The sequence below is a fragment of the Geotrypetes seraphini genome, chromosome 4 (genome assembly GCF_902459505.1).
Source record: "Geotrypetes seraphini chromosome 4, aGeoSer1.1, whole genome shotgun sequence".
Classification (NCBI taxonomy): Eukaryota; Metazoa; Chordata; class Amphibia; order Gymnophiona; family Dermophiidae; genus Geotrypetes; species Geotrypetes seraphini.
Window position 1 is genome coordinate 197,198,619 of NC_047087.1, and position 13,919 is coordinate 197,212,537.

A 13,919-nucleotide genomic window follows, 5' to 3' on the forward strand; every position below is an offset into this window, starting at 1 on the left:
AGGATGGTCTCGGGACTCAAGGGACTCCCATACGAGGAGCGGTTAGGGAAGTTGCAGCTCTACTCACTCGAGGAATGTAGAGAGAGGGGAGATATGATCGAGACATTCAAGTATCTCACGGGCCACTTCAAGGTGGAGGAAGATATCTTCTTTTTCAAGGGTCCCGCGGCAACAAGGGGGCATCCGTGGAAAATCAGGGGCGGGAAACTGCACGGTGACACTAGGAAGTTCTTCTTCACTGAAAGGGTGGTTGATCGCTGGAATAGTCTTCCACTTCAGGTTATTGAGGCCAGCAGCGTGCCAGATTTTAAGGCCAGATGGGATAGACATGTGGGATCTATCCGCAAAGATAGATAGGGAGGGTCATTAGAGTGGGCAGACTTGATGGGCCGTGGCCCTTATCTGCCGTCTACTTCTATGTTTCTATGTTTCTAATCACCCATTTCCTTTTTGTCTTACGGCTTGGCTCTTGAGAAGGCACATCTGAAGAGAAAAGGTTATGCACATATAGTAATTCCAATTTTCTAATTGACCTTCATGTTGTCCATTTTGAGGATACCCCAATTTCCCCATTTTGGAAAATTGGGGAATAAGGGGTTTGGGCATCTTAGGGTTTTGTTTGTGTACATTAGTACTTTTAGTTTCTGGGTCTGTATTTGAAAAGGTTTTTTTTTTCTGTTTTCTGCATGTGTGACTGAGGGAAGTTGATATGGTGGGGATAGAAGTCGAGAAACTTTGGTGTCATGGCCCTGAGTAGGATATTTGTCAGCTCGCTTTCAGCTCTTCTGGACTCAAAGTGGCCTCAACTTAAAAATTAGTAAAAACCACTAATCTAGTATAACTCCAAGATGCCCCAAACCTTAATTGCCCAAAAGTTGGCTCAATGAGCCAGCATATTCTCATTGTCAGACTACGTTGGATTTTCTTTCTCCCTTTTGTGCAAAAGAGGTAGAACACCATATGGGGAGAGTGTGACACAGTTGTTAAAGCTACAGCCTCAGCACCCTGATATTGTGGGTTCAAACCCATACTGCTCCTTGTGACCCTGGGCAAGTCCCCCCCATTGATGTATATTCTCAATGTCATAGTAAGATATAGGATGTACATTAGATAGATTGTGAGCCTCCTGGAACAGACAGGAAAAAATGCTTGAGCAACTGAATAAATTCATGTACACTGTTCTAAACTCCCTTGAGAGAACAGTATAGATAAATAAATATTTATACCTCATAAATGCAGAGGATGCATCTTAAAATTCACCAGCAGTACAACTGATGAGTTGATGCATGCTTGAGAGGAAGAGAATAAATTGTTTTCACCAAGTCCTGCTGAGTATCTTTACATAGTAAACTGACTGTATAAAATCTATACTAAATCTAACTATACTCATAATTCAAGTATGGCAGGAAGAAAAACTGAGCTATTTATACTAGCTGCACATTGTCCAGGATAATAAAAAAAAGCCTACCCATGAGGGCTAGTGTTGCTGGTAGTGATAGTGCAGACAAAATCCCTGCTATAGAAATAGGCCATGATGAACATGTTTATGAACCCACTGCAGCAGAAGCAGGCCATAGAAGGTAATGAAATAGTTAAGAGGATTGCTACAATTACAGTGAGTCGACCCCTGAATATCAAGAGAAAATAATGTAGTGTTACCTAAAAACCTTAGGCCCAATATATAGCCCCCCCCCTTTTTACAAAACCGTAGGCATTTTTTAGCGCCTGCCGCAGCGGTATTAGTACCGACGCTCATAGAATTCCTATAAGCATGGGAGCTGTTTTCGCCATGGCTGGCACTACAAACCATGCTACGGTTTTGTAAAAGGGGGGAAAAGTGATTAAACTAGGCTGAACCTCACATTTGGTTAAATCACTTGTATTTGCCTATCTGCTGATATTCAGTGACACTTAAATGGACAGTGCCGTTGAATATCAGTACTAAGGCCCTGATTTTATAAAAGATATCTGGCATGCTTAGCTGATCTAGACACCTAAATTATTTAAAACTAATGTTTAAGCCCGTTACATTAACAGGTGCTAGGGTACATGTCTGTCTGTTTTTTTAAAATTTCGCTCTCTCTTCTTGGATGCTGTCTGTTTGTTTGTCTGTCTGTCATTCTTTCTGTCTGTCTCTTCTTGGCCCCCTGTCTGTATCTTTATTTCTAACTCTATCCTGCTTATTTTAGACCCCTTACATCTTGTCACGATTTTCAAACTCATTAATCCCCTACCCTCCCTATTGTATTTTCCCCTTTATGTAAATTCCAACAGAAAATGAATTTGTAACTTTTCCCCCCTTTCCTCCTCACTCATGTTTGTCCCTATTTCGACTGCTAAAATGTTAATAGATCAATGTAGTATGTATTGTGATTGTACGTGAGACCACTACCTAGTGGCTTTTAAATTGTACATCACTTAGAAAATTTGTATAAGCGATTCATCAAACGTTAATAAAACTTGAAACTTGAAACTATCCTCTTCCCTCAATCCTGCATGTGCCCTTTTTTCTTTCTCCTCCCCACTTTCTTCCAATGTCTGCTCCCCCTGTCCCTCAGACTTCCATTCAGCGGCTGTCCCTCCTCTCCCCCACACTTCCATTCAGTGTCTGTCTCCCTCTCTCTACCCCTTCCATCTACTGTTCACCCTCTAACTTGCCCCTTCCATGCACTGCCCTCTCTTCTCTTTCCATCCAGTGTCCACCCTCTCTCTCTCTCTGTTCCATATGGCATCTCCTCCTTCCTTTTCCCTTGGTCTGGCATACCTTCCTCCTTCCCTCCATGCCCTGCCATCTCTTCTTCCCTCCAAGCCATTCTCTACCCCTCTGCTCCCTTTCCTCCTTGAACTTCAACGGGCAGGAGCAGCATTCACAATTCATTGCTGTTGCCGGCTTCAGGTCTTCCTCTCTGTCGGGTCGGGTCTTCATGAAAACAGAAAGTAGGCAGGACCCGCCAGAGAGGAAGGCCTGAAGCCGGCAACAGCAGCGAATTGTAAATGCTGCTGCTGTCCGAAGAAGCCAGGCCTTGAAGCACCCGAGGCAGACCGCTTCGCTTCCCTCCCAGCCCAACCCCCGCTGACTCATTTCTGGACGGCTCCCTTACCCTTTCCGATCCCCACCTGCGTCGCACGACATCCTCCTTCACCACCACCGACATGCCTGCATGCGCCGTAAGCCTGAAGACGTCGGAAGCAGTTTCACCCTGAGTGCAGCGGTGGCCATCACGGCCGGCAATTGGGGTGACGAGGACATGGCTCAGGATACTGGGAAGGTGTTGGCGGGTGGCAGCGCTCCACGAAGCCCTCCTCCCGGCAGCCGCTGCCAGCACCAATCGGGGTCGCGAGCAGGGAGCTTGCCTGCGCTTCCTCTAGTGGTTGGTGAATGAGGGCGGGAGGAGGGGAGTGGCCAAAGTGATCTCTGCCACCGCGTTCTAAAATGGAACATGGCCACGGATCACACACCACAGCGGCAGGGATCACACCGTTTTAAAAGCGCATGCATGGGTAAGGTTTTATTATATAGGAAGCTTAATCAGCACCAATAACAAGCAATTATCACTTTATAATTGACTTAAAATTAATTGGGTGGTAGGTGCCCACCAGAAAGTAGACATGGTTAGGTGTTGGGTGTGTTTTGCATGTAACTGCCTAAAGTGAACTTAGGCGCTGGCATTTAAGCCATGAAAACCTTGTCATAAATAGGATGTGTCTATAATCCAGGCGCCCAATTCTATAAACGGCACCTACCTTAAGATTGACATGCACTATGCGCTGTTTCACAGTGCCTATGTTTTAGGCATCATTTATAGAATTGAGACCTAATTACCCATGCACTGTCCAGTTACTACCGGGGGTGTCAGTGTGTGGAGCTTGAACAAAGCCAGTAGTTAACCAGTTAGTGTCAAACTCAGTCTGGTAACCAGTTAAGTAAGTGGCTAAAGTTAGTACAGCAAAAAAAGGCTGAATGTCAGCTAGGGCCTGATTAATTTCCAGGTAGCAGCCTAAGGGGTTCATGGTGCTCCCTCCTTCCCCTCTCTCTGAAAACAAGAAGTCTTTGACCAGGCCCACACCCGCTGTAGTTCCCCCAGACTGCTTTTGCTAGCCCTGATGACCTAAGGCACAGGTGTCAAAGTCGGTCCTCGAGGGCCGTAATCCAGTCGGGTTTTCAGGATTTCTCCAATGAATATGCTTGAGATCTATTAGCATACAATGAAAGCAAGTGCATGCAAATAGATCTCATGCATAATCATTGGGGAAATTTTGAACACTCGACTGGATTGCGGCCCTCGAGGACTGACTTTGACACCCCTGATCTAAGGGTTCCAAGGTAGGAGCAATGCTCACTCATTCCTATGTTATGGCTCCGGCCTCAAAATGGCTACTATGACCTCTAGAGGCAATCTAGGCAAAGTAAGCATAGAGGTAGTACCTACAGGGGTGGGTGGGCTGTAGGGTCCTGATCAAGGGCTTCTTGCCTTCAGGGGAAGGGGGGGGGATCAGGATCAGGGAGAGGGAGGGAACATTCAGAGGGGTGAGGGCACCAGCTTCCCTTATGAACGTCCCAGACTATATTCATATGTAAGGAAACATGAAGGAAAATGATCTACTATACCCAATGTGGAACAGAAGACAACAAACAGATCCCTTACGAGACTCATTAACTCTGCTCTACTATCAGGCTTGTTCTCCACAAAAATGGGCCACATTGCCTTGTCACCCATTCTGAAAAAAGCCGATCTCGACCCCTCCCTACCATCAAACTACCGTCCCATAGCAAATATCCCTCTACTTACCAAACTTCTAGAAACCATAGTTGCTACCCAGCTCTCCTCCTATCTCGAGAGATTCTCCATTCTTCACCCCTACCAACATGGCTTCAGACCCTGCTTTAGCACTGAATCCCTCCTAGTTTCCCTAATTTCAAAGGTACAACAACTACACTCACGTAACAAATTCGCTGTCCTACTACAATTTGATCTTTCCGCTGCTTTTGATGTCGTCCATCACGACATACTACTTTACCAACTTTACGAGATTGGAATCGACTCCACCGTCCTAATGTGGTTCTCAAACTTCTTACGCTCCCGTTCCTACACCGTCAACACAAATGGCACCATGTCCACTCCTTGGACTCCATCTTGCGGTGTCCCTCAAGGATCACCCCTTTCCCCTATTCTCTTTAACATCTACATGTCCTCCCTGAAACTCTTTCAACTATCCCCCCTGGAAACAATCTACACTTATGCAGATGACATCCTTGTCCTCCTTGAGACTGACTAGAACCTCACCAACCTCCACGAAAACATTACAGCTTGCATAATGAGACTCCGTGCCTGGTCCCTCTCGGTACAGATGAAACTAAACGAATCTAAAACAAAACTACTCTGGCTCGGCCCAAAATTCGAACACCTGCCCACACTTTTCACACTATCCACAGGCGATACACTACAGCTCGAGTTCTCATGCAAGGTCCTTGGTATCACTATCGATTCCTCTCTCTCCCTCAATGACCACCTCAACTCCTTGGCAAAATCATGCTTTTTCAGCCTTCACATGCTGAGGAAAGCTAGATCCTACTTCAGCCAACAACACTTTGCCATCCTTGTCCAATCCATCATCCTCTCCAAACTAGATTACTGCAACGCCATCTACTTAAATCTATCAAAAAAAAGTATTCTAAGACTCCAGCTAATCCAGAATACTGCAGCCAAACTGATCTTCTCAAAACGCAAGTCTGACCATGCCTCCCCACTCCTTGCCAAACTTCATTGGCTTCCAATAATCTCCAGAATCCATTTCAAATGTTCCTGCCTGGCTTTCAAGATCATTCACGGAATCCTGCCTCCTCTTATCCCACTGTCTTTCAACTCCTCCAGTCCCGACTCCTCCAGAACTGCCCAAAGGCTTAAACTAGCCTTCCCCTCTCCACGCGGCATCCACTATTCAGGCAAACTGGGAAAATCCCTTCTCTTCAAAATCACAGGTCTTTGGAATGACTTCACCACCCCGCTGCAGAACCTGAGCTCCCTTCAGTTATTCCGCAAACAACTGAAAACCTGGCTTTTCAGCAAATTGTAGCTCTATCCTTCCCCCCTTTCTCTCCCCCCTTCTACACATAAGTTCATGTAATCCTTTTTCTTCTTCTCTACCCACTATTTTAAGTTCTTGTAAACCGTGTCGAGCTCCATTCTCGTGGAGATGATGCGGTATATAAACTTAAGGTTTAGATTAGATTAGATTAGATATGAAGGAAAAACATGTATTTAATCAAAATGCTCCAAGGAATAGTGCCTGTTGTGGTCATGTTTCACCTACAAGGCTGAGTCAGGGGCATACAACTGAAACAACAAATAATATATTTAATACAATTCAAAACAATGACATTATATATAAATACACTAAAAGTATGGCTTACCCAAATGTACAGACTCAGGGCTATGTGAATATCTTTTTAAGTTTTTATTTGCAGGTTTTGATGCAACTTTCACATAATACAAGTTGTTGATGTTCCTACTCACTGGTTCTAACATGCTCTCACACTGAACTACTGCTACTATCCATTCAGTCGCGTCCGACCCTTGGGGCTCCTTTTACAAAGGTGCGCTAGAGGTTTTAGAGCACGCACCAGATTAGCACGCGCTATAGAAAAAACTACCGCCTGCTCAAGAGGAGGCGGCAGCGGCTAGCGTGCGCGGCATTTTAGCACACGCTATTCCACGCATTAAGGCCCTAACGCACCTTTGTAAAAGGAGCCCTTGGATGCTCTCGGGCCAGGGCTGCCCAATTCCGGTCCTCGAGAACTACTGGCAGGCCAGGTTTTGAGGATATCCCCAAAAAACATGCATGAGAGAGATTTGCCTGCACTGCCTTCTTGGTATGCAAATCTCTCTCCTGCATGTTCATTGGGGATATCCTGAAAACCTGGCCTGCCAGTAGATCTCGAGGACTGGAATTGGGCGGCCCTGCTCTAGGCCAATGCGTGCCATGCTGCCCTGTTTTCCACGGCTTCTTTCAATTGCTGTTCATTCCCGTGTCATTCTTGATGGTATCCAGTCGACGGGCCTTTGGTCTCCACTGCTTCCTTTTATCACTGACCATTCTGAGTAGCACCTCCTTGTCTAGTGAATTCACCCTCATCACATGTCCAAAATAGGTCAGTTTCTGTTTGTCTGTCTTGTGTGTTTAGATTGTAAGCTCTTTCGAGCAAAGACTGTCTTTTTTGTGACTCTGTACAGCACTGTGTGCGCCTGGTAGCGCTATAGAAATAATTAATAGTAGTAGTAGTTTCTGTCTGGTAATCTTGCCTTCCATGGAGAACTCTGGCTTTATATGATCAAGAACATCTTTGTTTTAAAGTGTGTGTGGGGGAGGGGGTTTCACAGCTTTTAACACATTATTACAATGTGCATTTGTTTTCTCACTTTTTAAATATTACACTGTATATGTTTTAAAGTGGCTTTCACACTGTGCACTCATCTCATTTAGTTTGTTTTAACTATGTCTGGTTTTAGAGGGGCTGTTTTTTTTACTCTATGCTATTTTTTTTTTTTTTTTTTTTTTAGTTCTTCACCAGTTGGGTAAGCCATTCTTTTAGCAATCTTCTTATTGTATCTTTATACATATTCTTGTTTTGAATTGTATTAAATATATCCCCCTCCCCCCCCGCCTTTTACATAACTATAGCATGGTTTTTAGCACTGGCCGCAGCGGTAACAGCTCCGACACTCATAGAATTCTTACGAGCGTTGGAACTGTTACCATTACAGCCGGTGCTAAAATCTGCACTATGGTTTTGTAAAAAGAGGGGATTATTTGTTGTTTCAATTGCATGCCCCTAACACAGCCTTGAAGGCGAAACATGTCCATGTCGCACACTATTCCTGTGTTGAAAAATTGCACCGGTTACCCATACAACAGAGTGCAGTTTAAGATTCTTGCGATTATCCATCAGACATTGTACCATGTTTCTCCAAAGATACTACAGGAGTTCTTTGAAATTTATAAACCGAGAAGACATCTTAGATCTGAAAATGGGATGAAATTAAGTTTGGAGGGTAGGATGTTTATTATGCAGGTCAGGATTGGAGTATCAATGATGCTCGTGGCCGGTGTAAAACTCTGGAATGCCTGGTATCTTATGATTCTGTACTGGGTAGACTAACTTTAAGAAAATGTTGAAAACACAATTATTTGTTAATGCTTTCCTATGCTAATGCTTATTCCATTTGAAAATATCATCCTCTGAATATTCAGATAGGAATGTATGATTTAATGCCTCTTTGCATACTTAACTTGTTTATCTTTGAGCTGATTTTGCCTTTAAATGATGAACATAAGAACATAAGAATAGCCTTACTGGACCTTCTAGAACTTTTCTTTGCTTTATTGTTGGCCTTGTTTCAAGGAGTCATGTAACAACTGTTTTGGTTTATACTGGTTTATATTTGTATGTTCAAAATTTTCAATAAATAAATAGTTAAAAAAAAATAGCCTTATTGAGTCAGACCATCAAGCCCAGTAGCCCGTTCTCATGGTGGCCAATCCAGGTCACTAGTACCTGGCCAAAACCCAAGGAGTAGCAATATTCCATGCTACCAATAGAGGGCAAGCAGTGGCTTCTCCCATGATTTGGTATTAAGTCATATACCATGGAATGGATCGTTTGATCTCATGCCTTTCTGTTTCTTTAACTGTTGAAATTTGTTTCAATGATATGAAACCAAATGAAAAGTGTCAAGAAAAGTGTGGAATAACTTGTAAGTTTCATGGCTCCACATCATTCTCTTCTTGGTTGGGCTGAGAACTTTTCAGTGGCCCTTTCGTATTATAACACAAGGGCAATAAAAGGAGCACATGGACTCAAAGACCAGATGATGCTCAATACAGCTGTTATGACTTGCTTTAAGAAAAAAATGAAACCTCAAGCTAGCTTGAAGTGACTATAAAAATATTGAAAATAACTAGTCCATGGTTCATTCTAATTTCAAGGCAATTTGAGTACACAGTAACTGAATTATGAAGAAGGGCAGCTCATCATTCCTAATATCAAAATCTAGTAACACATATTCTAGGGTAATTCTTTGTTATCACTCTTGTTCTGTCAGGAAGAAGATGTGTCTCAAGGAGGACAGTGTGGATCACTGGCAGAGCTGCTGCCTCTGTACCCAAAGGTTGAGAGATCAAATCCCAGTGCTGCTCCTTGTGAACCTGGGCAAGTCACTCATTCCTCCAGTGCACACCACTTTGAAGGTGGTAGAGAAGTCCCCCTTCCCTCCCCTGGTATGAAATCCACTGAGGGCTCCTTTTATGAAGCCGCGTTAGCGGTTTAATGCACATAATAGCCCGCACTAATTTGCTGGCCGCACTAGTTTTTCAGCTAGCTCGGGGGTTAGCATGCGATAAAAAGTTGCGTGAGATAAAGCCGCTAACGCAGCTTCATAAAAGGAGCCCTGAGTATCCTTATTAACCCAAGATGTGGATTTAGCCTCAGGTAATATCACACCTACTATTTATGGACGATGAAGCTGTATAGCTCCTGTGAGTATTATTTGACAAGAATTTCTCAGATGACACCAGGATGGCTGTTGGGTTGAACAAATGTGCAAATGCATTGTTCTACAATGGAAAACTAACACAAACTGAAAACATGTCTCTGACAGAAAACTACAAAAAAAGCTTTAGCAGGAAAGCCTATATAAGTATCTAGGAGCAAAAGAAGGTGCAACAATCTAGCACAAATTAGTGAGAGAAAAGATCAGCAAAGAATATTACAGCAGATTAAAATTGATGTTGAAAAGTGCTTTAACAGCACAGAACAAGAGACTAGCTATTAATCTCTAACACTTCTTTGGAATTTGGAACTAGCCGCATAAAGATCTTGAAAAATTGAATGTAAGAAAATTAAAATTCCTCCATGCTCATGAGACAATTTATATGAATCAGTGCATGCTGAGACTGTCCATTCCAAGAATGGGCCTTATAGAAATAATTATACATACGAGGGGCTGCACCGGGGAGGTGGAAGGCCCATTTTAGACAACGCAGGCAACTGGGAAAAGGGTATCCACGTCCCTCCGGGTCATCTATTTTGAGCTAAGGGGAAGGGGGGGGGAAATGGCAGATGGGGGAGGGGGGTCACTTGAAAGTGGGGGAGAGTGGGGACCTCTTCCGCTGCGGGGGGTGGTCCGGTCGGGTCGCGGCAGGGATTTTAGGGCAGCAGGAGAGAGTGGGCATCTCTCCTGCTGCAAGGGCTGGTCGTGGCGGGAATTTTAGGGCAGGAAAGAGTGGGCATCTCTCCTGCTGCAAGGGCTGTTTGCAGTGGGGATTTTAGAGCAGCAGGAGAGAGTGGGCATCTCTCCTGCTGTTGTTGTATTTGTTTGTTTTTTTTTCTTGACAGAGTTTTTTCTGCATATGTGCCCAACACTATTACCAGCGATGGGCATATGCAAATTTAGCGAATCTTCGCTGCTATCTGCCGACCTCATTTGATTGCGAGATTTTTGAGAATGTCTCAGTTGTTTAGATTCGCTATCAAAATGACTGTCGGTTTTTAACGCAGATTTTAGAGAATCCTGGCCTTAGTCCAGCAATTTTCCACGTTTTTCATTTTGCTTTTTTCTGATGGAACAAAAAAAAGTGGAAAATCACTGGACTAAATGTATAACCCTTGATTGAGACTGTCCCGCGATGACTTCGACTGCCGGTCCATCCCCCTCCGACGTCACTTACTTCTTCCAGCAGACAAAGTCATCGCGGGATCTTCTTCGAGCTTCATTGCCTGTACATTGCCGACGGTCGATGCTGGGGGGAGGGCCGGCATTGTTGTCATCGGATGGGGGCCCGCTGCTGTGGGGGGGTCGGCATTGTTGTCATCGTCGGGTGGGGGTCTATTGTTATGCAGGGAGGGAAGAGGGAGGGGGCCCGTTGCCATTGCTGTGTGGAAAGGGTGGTGGAGGGAGAGAAAGGAGGCATATACTGATGGAATTGGTGTGCATGGAAAGAGGGAAAACAAGGGAGAAGGATACTGGATGGATTTAGGTTGGAGGGAAAGAAAGGGGGCAGATGCTGATGGAAAGGGGGGGAAGAGAGAGAAGAGAATGAAATGCCAGACCATGGGTGTGTGGGTAAGGGAGAGGGAAGGGAAGAAGAGGAGAGGAGAGAGATGCCAGATCATTGGAGGAAGGAATGGAAGAATATGGATGCCAGACTAATGGGGGTGAAGGGAAAGATGGAAGGGGGAGGCATACAGTTTCTGGAAGTGGCATAGGACAGGGTAGTTGAGAAGAGAAACGGCGAGATGATGGACCCTGGGGTGGTGGGGAAGGAGGGAGAGATGCTGGATGAAAGGGTAGTTAAGAAAAGGACAGATGGTGGATCTGGGGTTGGTGGGGTCCATTGCCGAAGCTGCGGATATGGAGATGAAAAAAAGGAAAGATGCCAGACCTCCAAGGGAGGGAATGGAAATGGAAGGGGAGGACAGAGATGAAAGATGGATGGTTAGCATGGAGAAAGAAGGAAGCCCTGGCGCGAGTTATCAGAAGACAACCAGAGCCTGGGACCAACAAAAGGTAGAAAAAATAATTTTATTTTCTGTTTTGTTATAACAATATTTATTTTGTTTACACTACAGAGCCTGTGTGGGGTTGGAGATGTTGTAACCCTATATGTCTGCTAAGACTAAGCCTTAGTCACTTAGGGGTTCTTTTTATTAAGGTGCACATTTTGCATGCGCAAAATCAGTTAGCGTACCTTAATAAAAGGACCCCTAAGTATCTTAATTAAAAATTTGACCCGTGACTTAGCCTTTTTTTTCAGATTTCGGCCCCTTATGTGATTGAGTTTGACACCCCTGATGCAGAGTGAGGCAGTTAGGCGATGTAAATTTGGTTATTAATATAGACTTATATTTCAGATAGTATTACTGCTTTACAATATATTTGAACGCTTTTATATACGTATTGAAAGGGTTCAGAGTTAATGTCCTGGGTAAGTAGGTGGGAAGGGAAGGAAGGGGGATTTGTTCAGAGATGTTTGGGGGTTGCATAGAAGAAAATCTTTGTTTTTTGAATTTTAAAAAAAGAAATGTAAGTGGAAATAAAAAAGTAAATAAGAGAACAGATAAATGGGGGCAGGGTGGGGCAGACCCAGGGGGGCCCAGTGTATTTGTGTACTAGGGGCCCTCAAAGAATTAATCCTGCCCTGGCTATGACTTGAAGGGAAGGGGATGGGATGGGATGGGATGAAAAAAGGATGGTGGAAGCCAGCTGGTGAGAGAAACAGGTGCAGGTTTAGACAAACTGGGGGAGTGAAGGAGGGGCAAAGAGAGACTATTGTGGAATGAGATTATGTTGGAGGAGACAAATGGCGGAAAGAATGTATGTAGGGAGAAGGCTAATAAGGGATTAAAGGCAGAGGGAGAGAGAAAATAGAGCAGAAGATGATTTTATACAAGTCATTTTGGGCCATCCTTAGCATTAAAGAAAGACCCTCCATCCTCCTTGCACAGGGCACGGACTTCTATTGTACGATTATCCTGGCTCTCACATTGAATTTTTTTTTTTCAAAGTGGTGATCTTTGTCCTAGGGGTCCTTTTACAAAACTGCAGAAGAAAGTGGCCTTAACGTATCCTTATGTGGGGTTTCCCATGTAGTTCGGCACTAAAATAGCCATGCGCTAATGATGACATTAGCATATGATCATTATAAACAATTACCGCGTGAATACTTACCACCATCCATTTGTAGGCAGTTGTCAATCAACTGCTAGGTGCCATTTATAGAATCACGCAAAGCGGTACCTAAGCAAACTTAGGCATTGCTAGACATCCTAGACATAGGCACCACTCCATTAAGCCAGCTTTTCACTCGCCTAATTTGGCGGCGCCTATGTCGGACGCCTAACTCAACCACACCCTTAACTACGCCTAATTTTTCAGATAGGCATCCTTAGGCATGGGAGGGCGCCTCCACTTAGGCGTCCTGTGAGTTCGGTGCCAAAATCTTAAATTGTTTAATTAATCTTTTTTTTTTGATTTGCTAAAAACAAGTGTGATCAATTAACATGCTGACTAAGACAATTAAACAAAATTAGTGTGAATCCTGTACTTAGGCGTTGCTAGGTGGCCACAATTAGGCATCCTTTATAGAATATGGTTCTATGGGCTCACATGGTAATCCTCTGCTAATCAGCATGTAGTAATGTAGACGCGCTAACTGATTAACACAGACATGCTCCTCAACCGAAAATAATATTTTTAACATGTAATTAGCATTCACACATTTATGTCTTACTGTAGAACACCTCAACATGTCCTGCGCTACATGCTAGCACAATGTATCGCAAACTGTGTGCTGCGGCACACCAGAGTGCCCCCTGAGATTTTAGGTGTGCCGTGACACAATGGTGAGGAGGAGAGTCATCCATGCTGTGACCAGTCAGACTCCGTGCTTGCCAAGGTCCCTGTGTGTGCCAGGAGGAAAGGGGACAGGAAACCCAAAAAGGAGGTACCCAGGGCCCGGCCCTGACATTGTTTGGAATTCCCTGAGCCTGCTAGCAACCCAGAGCCGGGGGTTGGGAAAACTCTACACAAACCTTCCCATCAACACAGCAGAACTAGGACCTGGGGTGTAAAGCCAGACCTGAGAGCAAGCAGAATACCTATTATCCAGGTCACCACCGGGGGAGCCAAAGAGAGGAGCAGCTAGTTACTGACTCAGGTAGAACAGGGTGTGTCTTCCCCCTTGAAAAGCCAGCAGTGCTTAACAAGCTGTTAGGCAGGTTAGGGAGGAAGCTTAGAGCTCTCCCTGGGGAGGAGCTGCCTGGCTCAAGCAAAGGTAATGCCCATGGAAGTGGATGAAGCTGAAGCCACTTCAGAGTTACAAGCAACTGATGAGGAGATGCCCATGGAGTTGCAAGGGGAACT

At 44.5% G+C, this 13,919-nt stretch overlaps 1 protein-coding gene across 1 annotated transcript in view; it reads right to left on the minus strand.

The window, feature by feature from the left end:
- CDH23 (cadherin related 23) overlaps nucleotides 1-13,919 on the minus strand; it is a 1,673,137-nt gene that overhangs the window by 444,906 nt on the left and 1,214,312 nt on the right. The window lies entirely within an intron of this gene.